This window comes from Peromyscus leucopus, chromosome 8b, assembly GCF_004664715.2.
Source record: "Peromyscus leucopus breed LL Stock chromosome 8b, UCI_PerLeu_2.1, whole genome shotgun sequence".
In the NCBI taxonomy this organism is placed as follows: domain Eukaryota; kingdom Metazoa; phylum Chordata; class Mammalia; order Rodentia; family Cricetidae; genus Peromyscus; species Peromyscus leucopus.
This window is the reverse complement of record NC_051086.1, coordinates 38,952,023-38,965,953: the sequence shown is the minus strand read 5'-3', so window position 1 is coordinate 38,965,953 and position 13,931 is coordinate 38,952,023.

The following is a 13,931-nucleotide window of genomic DNA, read 5'->3' as shown; positions in this document are numbered from 1 at the left end:
AGAACAGCAAATGCTATTGACTGATGAGTCAACTCTCCATTCCCCAAAGTCAGTCTTAGAGTTTTAAATGGGGAAAGGAAAGGAAAATAAGAGTGGTCTTGGATCCTAGCTATGAGTCACTTGGGCACAAGAATATGATGTCTGTCATGAGCAGGAGATGTGAGAGTGGGATTGTACCAGTGTCAGTTATTTGCTAGAGTGGGTCTTTATATAGTAACCAATGTCATTTTAAACCTAGTAGAGTCTAAAGTAGATGACATAACCAAGTCTGGTTTAGAAGGGCTGGAGAGATGGCTCCGTGGGAAAAGCTCCTACCACACAAGTGTAGGAACCTGAGTTTCCAGAGCCCACATAAAGCCAGGCATGATGGTGAATATCTATGATCTCAGCCTTGCAAGGAGAATGGAGACAGTCCAATCTCTGAAGTTTATTGACCAGCCAGTTTAACACAAACATAAGCTTGGGGTTTGGTGAAAAACTTGTTCCAAAAAGTAGAGGTGGACAGAGAATGAGAGAGTCACCTGATGTTGACCTCTGACCTCACACGTACCAAGGTACTCTACCAAGTACCCCTATACTATATGCAAACCACAGAGAGAGAGACACAGAGACACAGAGACAGAGATAGAGAGACAGAGACAGAGAGAAAGAAAGAGAATAATCTGAACTGAGGAGACAAAAGTCTCTAGAGAAACATGAAATATATGAACAAAAGTGGGAAGAATGGTTGTTAACACAGCAGAAGCCCGACAATGACCTGAATCTCTTAATTGAGGATCAATATCTCTGAATAACTTGAGAGTGAATAAACGGATTTTGAAGGTTTTCTCTTGCTTGTAATTTCATGTCTCTAAAGACACAGAGCAAGTCTGCAGCAAACGTGACTTCCCTGAAGTATTCGAGGCACTCAGCCAGCTTTGGGTACATGATGGCAATTTGCAGAATGCTCTAATTAAATTAATAGTTGATGAATGTATTAGATATGTTAATTGGATTCTGCTTGCATGAAATCCTGGCTGTTAATTGGTTAGAACTTTGGAAGAGAGCAATCAAGATTTTTAATTCTATCAGAGACAAACAAGTAAATATGAGTTCTTAGTGTGGAAATATAGATAGCAGTCCAAATGATAACCTCAACATATTTCTGCTGGAGTTTTGAAAATCATGTCTTCCACTTTTTACCTTTTCTAAAATTTAATCGCATGATTTCCATCCCTCCTTTTCCTCCCTCCAACCATTCTCGTGTTCTCCCATCCTGTTCTCCCTGAAATGCATGGCTTCTTTTCTGTTATTGTTAAATATATAAATACAGTGCTCTGAGTCCATTTAGTGTTTCTTGTATGTACATGTTTTCAGGCTGACCACTCAGTATTGAATAAGCACCTAGGGGCTCATCCCCGGGGAAAACTGTTCCCCGCCACACACACACTCAGAAGTCCTTAGTTTTCTGTAGCTCTTGGCAGCTGCACCTCAGAGCTTCTTGTGGTTCATTTCAGATTACAATGTTGGGATAATTTAGAGTACCAGAATATTCCTAATCATAAGCCTCAAAGCATGTTATTCTATTACTTGCTATATTTTAATCTAATAGTCATATTTCAGGCTCTTGGAGGGTAGAACACTGATGCCCCCACACTCCAGCACCCATTGAACATGTTCTGAGATGTCATGGTTAGAGTTCCCCCATCAGTTCTAGGATCACACACATCCTGGTCCATAGAATTCATAGAATCGTTCTTCTCTCTTTACTGTGATGTTCTCTGAGCCTCAGGTACTGAAGTTGTGTTGTAGATGTATCCACTGGGGCTGGGCACCCCACATCTGTCCTTCTCTATGTGTTCACCAGTTGTGATTTTCTGTAATGCTCTCCCTCTCCTCCACAAACATGTTCCCTTGATGAGGGGTGGGACCTGCACTTCTCTGTGGGTATACGGATAAATAGTTAGAGTGCAGTTGGGAATTATGCTGGTTTGGTAAAGTGGTTGTGGGGAATTCTCCTGTAAAATATGTAATTTTAGACAAATAAAAATAGTATGATTCCTTATGGATTTTTCAGAAATCCTTGGAGTTATTTTTCCCTGCTCCCTCCTTCTCCTGTATTTACCTCCTTCCCTTATCCCTGAATAAATCTTGCCCAATTTTCTTCCCTGAGCAGAGGACATAGAATCTGCCCAGAAGATGTTTTCTTCCCCCTTTAAAGCTTTTTTTCCAGAATATTTGACCACTCTGAGCATATGCTTAATAATGTCTCAAGATTGAACCCTTGGAGAACACCCAAGTCTCTCTAGGAATTCTAACTCCCAAATCAGTGCATTAAGAGAAAACACTTAGCCCCCATGTGAGTCTCATATTTTATTTCAGTTGATTTCAGAATCTAATGTTGGGATAATTTAAGGTTCCAGAGTATTCTTCTAAAACACACTAAGTATTTGCAGTATGTTAGTTTAAGATTCTAGACCTCAAGATCTTGGAGGGAAGAATCCTGATGTACAACATACCAAAGCTCTGTAGTCAGCAAGTTGTTAGCATGTGAGTATAATGGCCAGAACAGCCATTCATAGAGAGTTAGGATTAAATGAAAGCCACAAAACAAACAAACAAGCAAACAAACAAAAAACATGTAGTATGACCCAGTCCAGTAGCCCTGATTGTAATATTTCATGTAACAAAATGGACTAGTTTTCCCAAAGAGCTTTGGGGAATGCATGTTTTTCCCAGATTAATTTGCATAGATTTCTGATTGAATGACTGGATTACTAGAATGTTTTCTTGTGTATGCCATCATATTACCAGGTGTCTTCAACACAATCAACACTTGGTATGTAGCCCACATCGTGACCATTCAGACTGGGTGCTCTCTGTAGAGGCAGAATTGCATCCGTCACATCTGTTCCCACTAGATGGGACTGTGCAGCAGGGTGCAGGCTCCTCTGTGTAGCCTGTCTTCCTGCCCCACGGTTTAGCAAGTATCTTTATTGCCCCAATCTCACTCTTAACCCCAGTCCCATTCCCTATCAAAGGTATGTATTTTAGTAAAGGTTTGGAGGCAAAGATGAAGGCGGGGCTTTAATAACGAATCTTGTTTGAGTTCATTCATCAGCAGTTTCCTGGGCATCCACAGTAAACCAGGCTGTCTTCTCACCAGCAGCTCTTCTGATCCTCTCTGTCTCAAGGTCTAGCCTGCTCGCTCTCATCTTCTGCTGTGAGTGGCCACCTGCTCCATGCTGCTTCCAGGAACCTCCTCCTAGCCGCCTTGTGTCCTCACTTCCTTCTGCAAAGTAATTCACCTCTGCCACAACTCTGCAATACTTGTCATTTAATGCACACCTCAAATGTGAGGGTATGTGCACAAAAACGATCTGGACTAACCTTGCAGAACTCCAATCTTATTTGGATTTCCTCTTCTTAGGCATTAGAAAAGGAAAAGTAATTATTTGTCTGCCAGAAGGCAACGAATTTTAAGAGTTCTGTTAGCATCTATATAGGGCATGAATATAAAATGTCTTTTTATGGTACATACTAAATAATATGTAACATAATAAAAAGTTACAGAAGTAATGTAATTGAGCTGCTGATTTTTCCTCTGCTAAAATGTACACAATATTCGGTGTCAATATTCTTCTTTTTTATTTTATTTTTTAATCATTATTTTTAATTTTATAATTTAATTTAATTTTACATATCAGCCATGGATTCACCTGTCCTCCCTCCTTACATACACTACCACCAAAAAATAACAGGAATGAACGATCACTGGTCATTAATATCCCTTAATATCAGAGGTCAATATTCTTAATGAAGGGCGTTCATTCAGCCATTTGTCATCAGTTTTATTGCATGCCTTTAATGTGCAAAGATCTGGGGCCATGAAAGAAGACACTAGGAGGCACTTGCTCTCCAGGGGGACTTGGGAAGTGAAACTTGAGCTATGGAATAGAAATGTCTGCTACGGGGATCTGGGAGTGCTCTCTAAGGAAAAGAAGTCAGCCAGGATGACTTCACAAAGGGAGGACTCTTTCCAAAGAGAGTTTGCCAGCATGAAAAGGGATGGCCCCAGTGAATGAAGAGGAAGCAAGTTCCAGGATCACTGGTCCCGATTACAGTGGCTGGTACTTTCTTACAGTTAAAATGGGCAGTGTATAAAGAAGGATGTTGGCTCTGAACATTTCTATTTTCACCCCTGATTCATAAGTAATTTGTGGAGCAATACCCAAGGCTAAGTCAATATCCAGTTCTCCTTATAAAACTTTCTTACTCCTTCAAATTAGCCATCCTTGCTCAGTTTTTGCTAATTCAATTATTAGTATAATAGTTTTAAAACTTTCTAATTTTATTGTCAACCTCTCATAAAGAAATATCCCACCTTCTATATTTATTTGTTGACTTATTCCTTCATTTTGAATCAGTATGAAATCAGAGTTCCTATCTTGGATATGTAATGTGGTCAGACATTTTTTTGAGGCTTCTGGTAGGAGTCTTGCCAAATTGTCTCCAGAGGCTTTTTGACATAATTTCCTCACCTTTTCATACTTTTTTTGTTTAGTAGCACTAGATACATCCTGATCATTGCTTCTTTTTGTGGCCCCAGACATGAATTGCAGTCATTTGATTCTTTACTAGGGAAGGTCCTCTTTCAAGTGAGGTCTCAGTTTGGGGTGGGGCATCCTGAACACTGTGTAGCAATATGTTCAAATACTTTTTTGCAAAGGATGATGCTTGCTTTTGGCATGAGGATGCTCAGAGGTAACACACTCTGTAGACTGAAGCAGATAAACTAGTTGCACAAAATTTGAATATGATAGATAGCCAACATTCTAGACCTGTTAAACCAAAATCTCTGAGGGTGAGACAGAAAGCAGGATTAGACAAGCCAACAAAAAACATGTATATTTCCAAGATATATTCAGTGCTCCAGAGTAAGATGGCAAAGAGGTTTAAAATAGCACCTTGTGGCTGAAGAGATGGCTTAGCAGTTAGAGCTCACACTGCTCTTGTAGAGGACCCCAGTTTGATTCCTAGCACCCACCCAGGTGTCTCACAACCACCTGTAACTCCATTTCCAGAGGATTCTTTGTCCTCTTCTGGCTTCCAAATTACTGCACTCACATGTATGAACCCACACACAGACACATACACACATAACTAAAAATAAAATAATGGCTGTGGTTTAGTATGCAAAACATTAGCCTTAATGGCCAGACTTTGAGTTCATAGGACTCTACCACTTGACCATCAACATGGTGTGGCCTCTTGAATAACAGGTTCATTCATAAAAGGAGACAACTTTCATTCAATCTGTGTAGTTCACAGGATTCTCACAAGGATTAAAGTGAAGACTGAGTGAGGGAACTCTTCATGTGCAAATGTTCTGAGTAACAACTGTTATTATTTTAGTGATGGGCGAAACTAGGAGAAACTCTTTCATGATTGTTATCAGGCTCTTAATTTTGGTGCTACACTCGTTCATTCTTTCTACAAACACTAATTAACTACAGGTGTCAGACACTAAGAAGAAAGTACTGAGACAAAATGGGATTCCAGAGTTCAAGTTTTGTATAATCTTCTGGCATTAGATAGACATTAATTCAATGGAAATGAATGTAAATCTATAATGTGTTGAGAGAAATGGAGAGGCTACATTATGAGAGGTTATTAAAATGAACAGCATCAATTCTGCTCTGTGCTCACACAGTTGAGGTAATCATGCATCCTGGTTTACTTGGTATCACCCTCATTTGTGCCATGAAATATATATTTCAAGTAGATTTTTCTTCTTACCTGTGCTGTTGGAAATTTTAATAAACTTAAGCAATGATAAGCCATGTGTATGCAATACAGGTCATATATGGAGTTTTAACACATTTATCAGCCTATGCTTCATAAATCAAGACAATGAACATGTCTAATGAACATGATTTCCTTAACCTCCCTTGCCCTGCTCAAGGCAGCCATTGATTTGCTTTCTGTCATAGGCTATTTGTTTGATTTTTCAATTCTAAAGTATATGCTCTTGGGGGAAAGCACTTATGGATTCTTTCATTTGAAATAAATATTTGAGATTTGTTCAAAGTACGAAAAATTCATTTCCAGGGTGTTTTAAGGTGGTTCAACAGTTAAGAGTGATTGCTTTGCTTGCAGAGGACCTGGGTTTGGTTTTCAGCGCCCTGTATCACAAACACACATAACTCCAGCTCCAGGGGATTCAATACCTTCTTCTGGTCTCCACAGGCATTTAGACACATGTACACATATGCTCCCACAGATAGATATACACCCATAAATAAAAATTGAAAAAAGTCTTTAAAACAAAAATTTGTTCCATTTTTGTGCTAAGTTATCAGAATGAAACTCTCCCTCTGGACTCAGCCTTTAAAGACTGCCAGGATGACAGTGACGCATCTGGTGCAACTGTCTACAGATCTACTATAACGTATTTATGTCTTCTTTGTCCTTGAATGCGTGACTCACTTGTAACCTGGGTCTTGTAACAAGCAAAACCTATTAAGGAGCTGGTTGGCTGCACACACATTTCCCAGCTCTCAGGAAGTAGCAGCAGATGAATCTCTATGACTTTGAGCCCAGTCTGGTCTACATAGCAAGTTGACCAGGAATATACAGTGAGACCCTCCCTCTCTCTAAAAAAAAAGCTATTATGGGTATTTGAATGCAGATTTGAAGGGAAACAGGTTTTTATTTTGTATCGGTAAGTACATAAGAGTGGAATATTTCTTACCTATATTAATGAGTGTGTAGGACAAGACCAAACTGCTTTCCACTATGATCAGTCAAGAGTGTGTGAAGCTTTCCACTCTTACATTGTCTTATATTTAAAATTTTAGTTTGTCTGCCTCTTTCTCCCCCTTCTCCCCCCCTCCTTCTGTGTGTGTACATGTATGTGTGTACGTAGTGTGTGTACGTGGTGTGTGTGTGTGTGTGTGTGTGTGTGTGTGTGTGTGTGTGTGTGTACCTGTTTGTGGACATTTGTGCATGAGTACAATTACCCGAGGAGACCAAAAGTGGCCGTTGAATCGCCGGAGCTGAGCTTAGAGATAGTTGTGAGCCACCGAAGTTGGGTTTTAGAAACATAACTCTGGTCCTCTGCAAAAACAGTAAATACTCTTATACTCTTAGCTGTGTACCTAGTCTTTTAAGGTTGAGCCATCTCTCCAGTCAGTTCTATTGTTTCTGGCAAGCATATTTCCCCAATCTGGAGACCACATTAGCATTTTCTCAACAGTGTCTTTTCAAATTTGAAATCCAGGTTTTGATGTAGTTTAGTTTATTGATCTATTTCTTCCTTTCATTAATGCTACTATCTCTTCCAAACTCAAGGTTCCAAAAATACGATCCCTTTCATTTCTCCTGAAGTCATATTATCAATGGTTTGGGCTTGTGATCAGGTTCATTGTCCTTTTAATATGTAGTGTGAAATATGTCCGGAGTGTATTCTCTTTGCTCAGGGGTTATTTTGCATAGAGCCATCAAATTTTTATCATGCTGTTTGTTGAAAATCTTGTCCTTTCCCAAGTGAACTGCCTTAGACTCTTTGTTGAAAAATCGATAGAAAATTTATGTGTTTGCCTGTTTCCACACTCAACAGTCAGTATATTATGAAGATAGCCTAAGATGATCCAACCTGTGCAGCTATAGAGCAGAACATTCTGAATCATTTCCTTAGGGTTCTGTAACTGTTCCCCAGCCTTGGATGGACATGAAAGGAGAATGTCCAGGAATCCAGAGTTTTTGCTTCTGGAGATCTGCCATGGTAATGACTGCCCTTTCTTAGAGAGTTTCTGAACAGACACACATGAATGTTCTAAGAGTTTTGCTCATGTTTTTCACTGAGATTCTCTTTAACTACAAGGAAGGAAATAATAGCTCATGGTACATGGACTCCATCAGCAGAAGGAAGACTTGGCAAGCAACTAGCAAAGTCTGATTCATACAAGTCCCCTCAGGTCTCCAACAGAAAATCACATAGTCCAGTCATTGGAATCATGGTAACACTTCCTACACTTCCTCTGTCCAGAGTGACACATGGCAATGTGATAGTTTCTGTAACAAATTCACTCTAAAGATTCCTCACTGAAGATAAATTTCCTTTTCTGGTCACAGCAGGACTAGAATTTAGTATTCTATTCTTACTTAATATTCTTAGTTTATCATATCTATGAGGTGAAATCTATTTGGCATAGATTTTTAACTTAACACTTATTCGTTTTCTGTGTGTACCTATATATCACAGAGGGGGGTTACACATGTGCTGGTGCATGTGTGGAGGTCAGAGGTCAACTTGCAGGAGTCTGTTCTCTCTTTTCACCATGGAGGTCCCAGGGATTGAACTCAAGTCATCAGTCTTGGCAGCAAGCAATCTCTAAGCCATATCTCTGGCCCATATAAGAAAGCAAACTGAGCAAGTCATGGAGAGCAAGCTAGTAAAGAACGTTCCTCCAAGGTCTAAGCTTCAGGTTCCTGGTGTGATTTCCCTCAGTTACGCATCATTACCTAGAAGTCTAAGATGAAATTAACCTTTCTCTTTCCAAGTCCCTTTTGGCCTTATTATCACAACCATAAAGTAAAACTAGGAGAGCAGGCAGCCATCTGGGAGGCCTAACTGAGATCTAACCTCTCATCTAGAGCAAACTCAAAGGAGCGTTTAACAACCCAGTGAGCCTTCTCTGGATGCTCTTCTGTTTTGAACTGGGTCTAAACAGACCCTGCTGCATTCTTCTCTCTCTCTTTCTCGGTGTCAGTTAACATGGGCCAATTCTGCCAGGACCAAGTAAAAGAAAATAAATTGGAATTGTCACTTAAGATGTTCCCTTTGAGGGAAGTTGTGGGCATCAGCTTGGCTGCTGCCATCATTAGAACACACTTCTGTCTAAGGTCTGCCACCTGCTTGGAGGGTATTCCTGGTGGGTTATAAATAACTGAGTGTTCTAGTTTCATTCCTGTTGCATGATAAAACGCTCTGACCGAAAGCAGTGTAGGAAAGGAAAAGGTTTAGTTGGTTCACACTTCCTAGTCACAATCCAGCATTGTGGGATGTCAGGGCAAAAAGGTAAGTAACAAAAACCATAGAGGAGTTGCTGGCTCACAGGTTCATGCTCAACTAGTTTTCTTATACAATCTAGGTGGAACCTGCCTAGGGATGGAGCTGCCCACAGTGGGCTGGACCTTCTTGCATTAGTTAATAATCAGAACAAGCCCCTACAGACATGCACACAGGCCAATCTGACCTAGGCTATTATTTGTTTTCTATTTCCCTCTTTTCTTGAAAATATATTTCTCATGCAATATATCCTGATTGATCACAGTTTCCCCTCCCTCTACTCCTCCTAGTTCCTCCCCATGTTCCCTCCTATCCAGATGCACTTCCATTATGTCTCATTAGAAAAGAACAAGTTTCTAAGAAACAACAGCAAAGCATAACACATTAGAATATTATAAGATAAAACAAAGACCATCGTATTGACCTTGAACAAGGCAAGGCAATTCTTAAACTTGGGCTTTCTCCTCAGATGACACTAGGCTATGACAAGGTGACAATGAAAGCTAACTAGACACCAAGCATGTGAGGTTCTCTTATTTTTATGGTTGAAATTGAATGTAATATCATCAAAAACAGATAGAGACACATTTGATATATGCCTATGTCCGAATTTTACTTGCTAGTAACCTTCTAAAGATCATTAAAGCTTAGTCCTCCTCTTCCTCTATTTATCACTCTGACAGTTGACTGAACCTTAAGGCTTTGGATTCTATGCATTCCCAGACATCGACAACTCTTTCATATCCCTACACAGGCCACATTATCAGAATTCCTTAAATTTTCAGGTGAGATCATTGGTGAGCAAGCTATAGTTTTCAGTAGCTGCTCCTTTGGCTTAAAAGGTTCTTCTGTGTATTGTATTATGCTTTATGGGAGACAAGCTCACATGATATCGACTAATTGGGTTTGTTCTAGTTATTTCTTATTACAACATTCCATTCTCCACGTTTATTTCTTAAGGTCCATTTTTGAATAACAATGGTAACAGGGTTGATTGGTGAGAAGACTCTGAAGAAACCAGAAAGAAGTGACATCATTTGATATACTTAGCTCTCTTACTTTAGTATGCCCTGAGAGGAAGTGGTTAATACATAAAATGTTTGTGGTCACAGGAGATAGGCCTTCCCACTGCAACTGAGTACTATGCATTCCCAAAAATGCTTCAGTAATACGTTACAGCAGCTCATAGGAAGGATGGCGTCTGTGAGGGAGACTTAAAGAAAGCTTTGCAAAAGGTAAAGAATTAGGAGAAAGATTAAAAGATTGGTTGTAATTGAAGAAACCATAAAGAAAGTATGGGGTAAGGGCATAGGAGGTCAATGCTTCATGTCTACCCTTCACATGTACATGAAATTTCCAAATGCTTCAAACCTGTGTGGTCTCTTAGGGTCTGTGGGCAAAGCCATTTACAGTGGCTCTACTAGAAAGAATAAATTAGAACACAGAACCGTATTTATTGTTATTTAGCATGGTAAAACATATGGTGGAGGAACTTCCTTGGAGTCTGTACACTTCTTGAACACAGGCATCATCTACTTCCCACCCACCTCCACACCTTCTGCCTGTAGAGCATATGCAGCACCTTCCACATGGCACCTCATCCACAGTATTCAAATATGTCTGATAAATTATATATATACATATATACATATATATAATCCATATATGAATATTTGAGCAACTTGTCTCTAATAGAACTCTCATTGACTTATAAAAATCTTATGTTCTATAGATGTTAAGTGAGAAACTTAGGAAGGATGGAGATAAAGTTTTTGGCTAAATCTCAGCCATAACCCACACTAGGAATTCACCTATCAATTCCACTTCTTGTTGGGTTTTTCCCTCTCCTTTTCTTGGAACACATTGCATTGCTTGGTAGTTTCCTCCAAACTGAAACATTACTTACAGGATGGTGGGGAGGATCAAGAGACTCGGAAGGTAAACAAAATGCACATGCCTGGGAAAGCGGGAACTTAGAAGATTCTAGAAACCTCCTCCCCAGTTTTGTAGAAGGAGCATGTAGCCCATGGAGAGAGGACACTGACTGGCCGAGCTGAGAGGAGACATTTGGAGCTGTTCAGCTGCCTGCAAGTTGTACAGAGAGCCACAGGATTGCAGCTTTCATGAGCTGTCTGCTTGGTTGGGGTGAGTTTTTCCATGAAGCAACTGCTTTTGAATCATTCCTGCTTCTGTAAGTGACCCCTGACCCACATTCCTATTAGTAACCCCAATATAAACTCAATAATGCTCCATGTGAAATTCTCCATGTGAAATTGTCCATGTGAAACATTATGAAATCATTACTTGGGTTTGTCATAAATCACCTATCCAGGTGAACAGGTGTGTGTGTGTGTGTGTGTGTGTGTGTGTGTGTGTGTGTGTGTGTGTGTGTGTGTTGCATCTCCCCAGAAAAAGCATGTCACACAACATGAGGTTTGGGTTAATTTCCCTCCCAATGCAGTTAGTTTCCTCATAGTCTAAGGACTTGTTTGATAGTTCATCTTCTGCTGTGTGTGAAACTGGCAAAAACCTGAATGAATGAGGACATCTGGAGGCTAATATATATTGTCATCTCTGCGATCCTGGGCTTGCCTCTTTTCGGGAACTCAGCCTCCCTTTTTAGAATTTACCAGCTTTATTATTCTCTAAGGAGATTTTTCAAGGCTCTTGGCTCACACACTTCCTGCCTGAAGACAGTTCTTTTGTGAGGTTTTTCTTGTTCTGCCCTAGATGTTTGCAAGCCTCTCAGCAGCTGTTCCCATTTGATGAAAAATGAAGGAATTCAGCTTTGTAACTGTCTTCAGCATGCTCTGGGATATGTGAGCCTGTGCCCTTCGTGGGTAAATGGAATGTATCCATCACTCCCGCCATTCAGGTGTTCACGTCGTAAAATCTGCATCAACTTGAATACAGATCCTGGAAGATGATTAGCTTTCAATTCTAACAAATACTCAGAAATACCAAAACTGGTCATTTTGATATATCCAGATTAAGTTTTGTTTTGTGGGAGGCTGGAAAGATGGTCCAGTCAGTAAAATGTTTGTCAGAGAAGCGTGAGGAATTGAGTAAGATCCTCCAGAATCCAGTTTTTTTTTTTTTTTTTTTTTTAAATGTGCTTGGAGTGCCAGTGCCGAGGGAGTGGAGCCAAGAGGACCTCCGGGGCTCCCTGAAAGACCTAACCCCAGCAAGTTAGGTCTAAGCCAGTGAGAGACCCTGTCTCCAAAATAAGGAGGTAGAGTTTCCAAAGATGATACTCTACCTCAAATCTCTGCACTCACACATGCATGTGCGCTTCCCTACACATGCATACAAACATGAAAACACACTATTTCTTTGTGAATAAACAAGTTTATGGTTTAGATCTGCCATCTCAGTGTACAAGAAACTCTGGGCCGGGAATGGGCAGGGCGAGGAAGAGGAAGAGTGGTGTGGTTCTATCACCTTAGGTGATGATGAGACCCAGTCCTGAGAGGGAACAGGAGTGCTGTGTCTGCAGCGGACAACCTCCTAGGATGCAGGCATAACTTTCTGAGAGACAGTCCAAGGATGGAACTTACAGTAACAGTAGTTTCCCATTGCTTGGTGTAAAGGAGAGATACTTGATTCTTGTACATTTTAATTTGGAAAAAACAAACAAACAAAAAGGCCCCTTTGTGTATTTAGAGCAATAAAGGAATTGACTGTTTGATGCCCCTGAATAGTCAAGGCACTATAAGACCCAGGGGTTTAAGTGGCATTATCTAGACCACCATGTTTTTCCACTGGTGTTTACTGACTCTGTGTTGGCTCCATTCTGACTTCTATGGAAAAGCCCAATGCTGACTTCTATGGTGGTTCAGTGTATCTACACCTCTCAGTTTCATTGTCTCAGGAAAACTCAGTCTCTCAACCTAGCAAAAGGCTTCTGGATGTTTCTAATTTACATGCAATACAACTAGTCCTGAGCTTGGCAGAAGTAAGAAACTTCCTGTGTCATGATCAACTGTGTCTCAGGCCTGATTGAGTTTTGAGGATGAGTTTGCATGACTTCCATATAATATGGCAGAATTCCCAGGTCTGTATATGGCCTCCTCAACGAAGCATAAGTGTCTTCAATGGTCATATCAAGAGCACCTACCCCTGTGTGTGTCAGAATAGGGCTCTTGGTCACATGAGCAGAGATGAAAAGTCATAACAAAAGTAACAAGCTTCCCTCACTGAATTCTGGAGATGGGATTCTAGCAGTCAACAGTTAATCTTTGATATGTTTTGCTGACAAGGGGCCAGCAATATGTCTCAGTAGGGAAAAAAATTGCCCTTGTTGCTAAGAGTAAAGACCCAGGTTCAATACCCAGGGCCTTCATGATGGAAAGAGAAAAACAATTCCCATAAGTTATCATTGACTTCAACACAAATGCCATGGCATATTCACACACTGGCAACAAATGTAAGTAAATAAATAAATAGAATATTTAATATAACAAAAAGGGTGCTAGTGTATGTAGAGTAGGGTGTTTCTTTACATTACCTTCATCCCAAGGTACTTCTTAGAAACCAAGAGTTTGAGGAGAATGTGGTGACTCTTATGAAAAGAGGGGACTGGAGAGATGGTTCAGTGGTTAGAACACTTCCTGCACTTGTACAGGACTTAAGTTCAGTTCCCTGCACTACATCCTGAAGCTCATACCTGACTGAAACTCCAGTTCCAGGCATATAATTATATCTCCTGGCCACCATTGGCACTGTACTCACAGGCACACATATCCCCACCCAGTCAAACAGGTAATTAAAACTCAAATAAGATGTTTTGTTGTTCTTGTTGTTTTAAAGAGGAATAGAAAGACACTGAAAATGTGGAGTCTGTGACTATTCCTGTATGCACAGGTGCTGTTACAAAAGC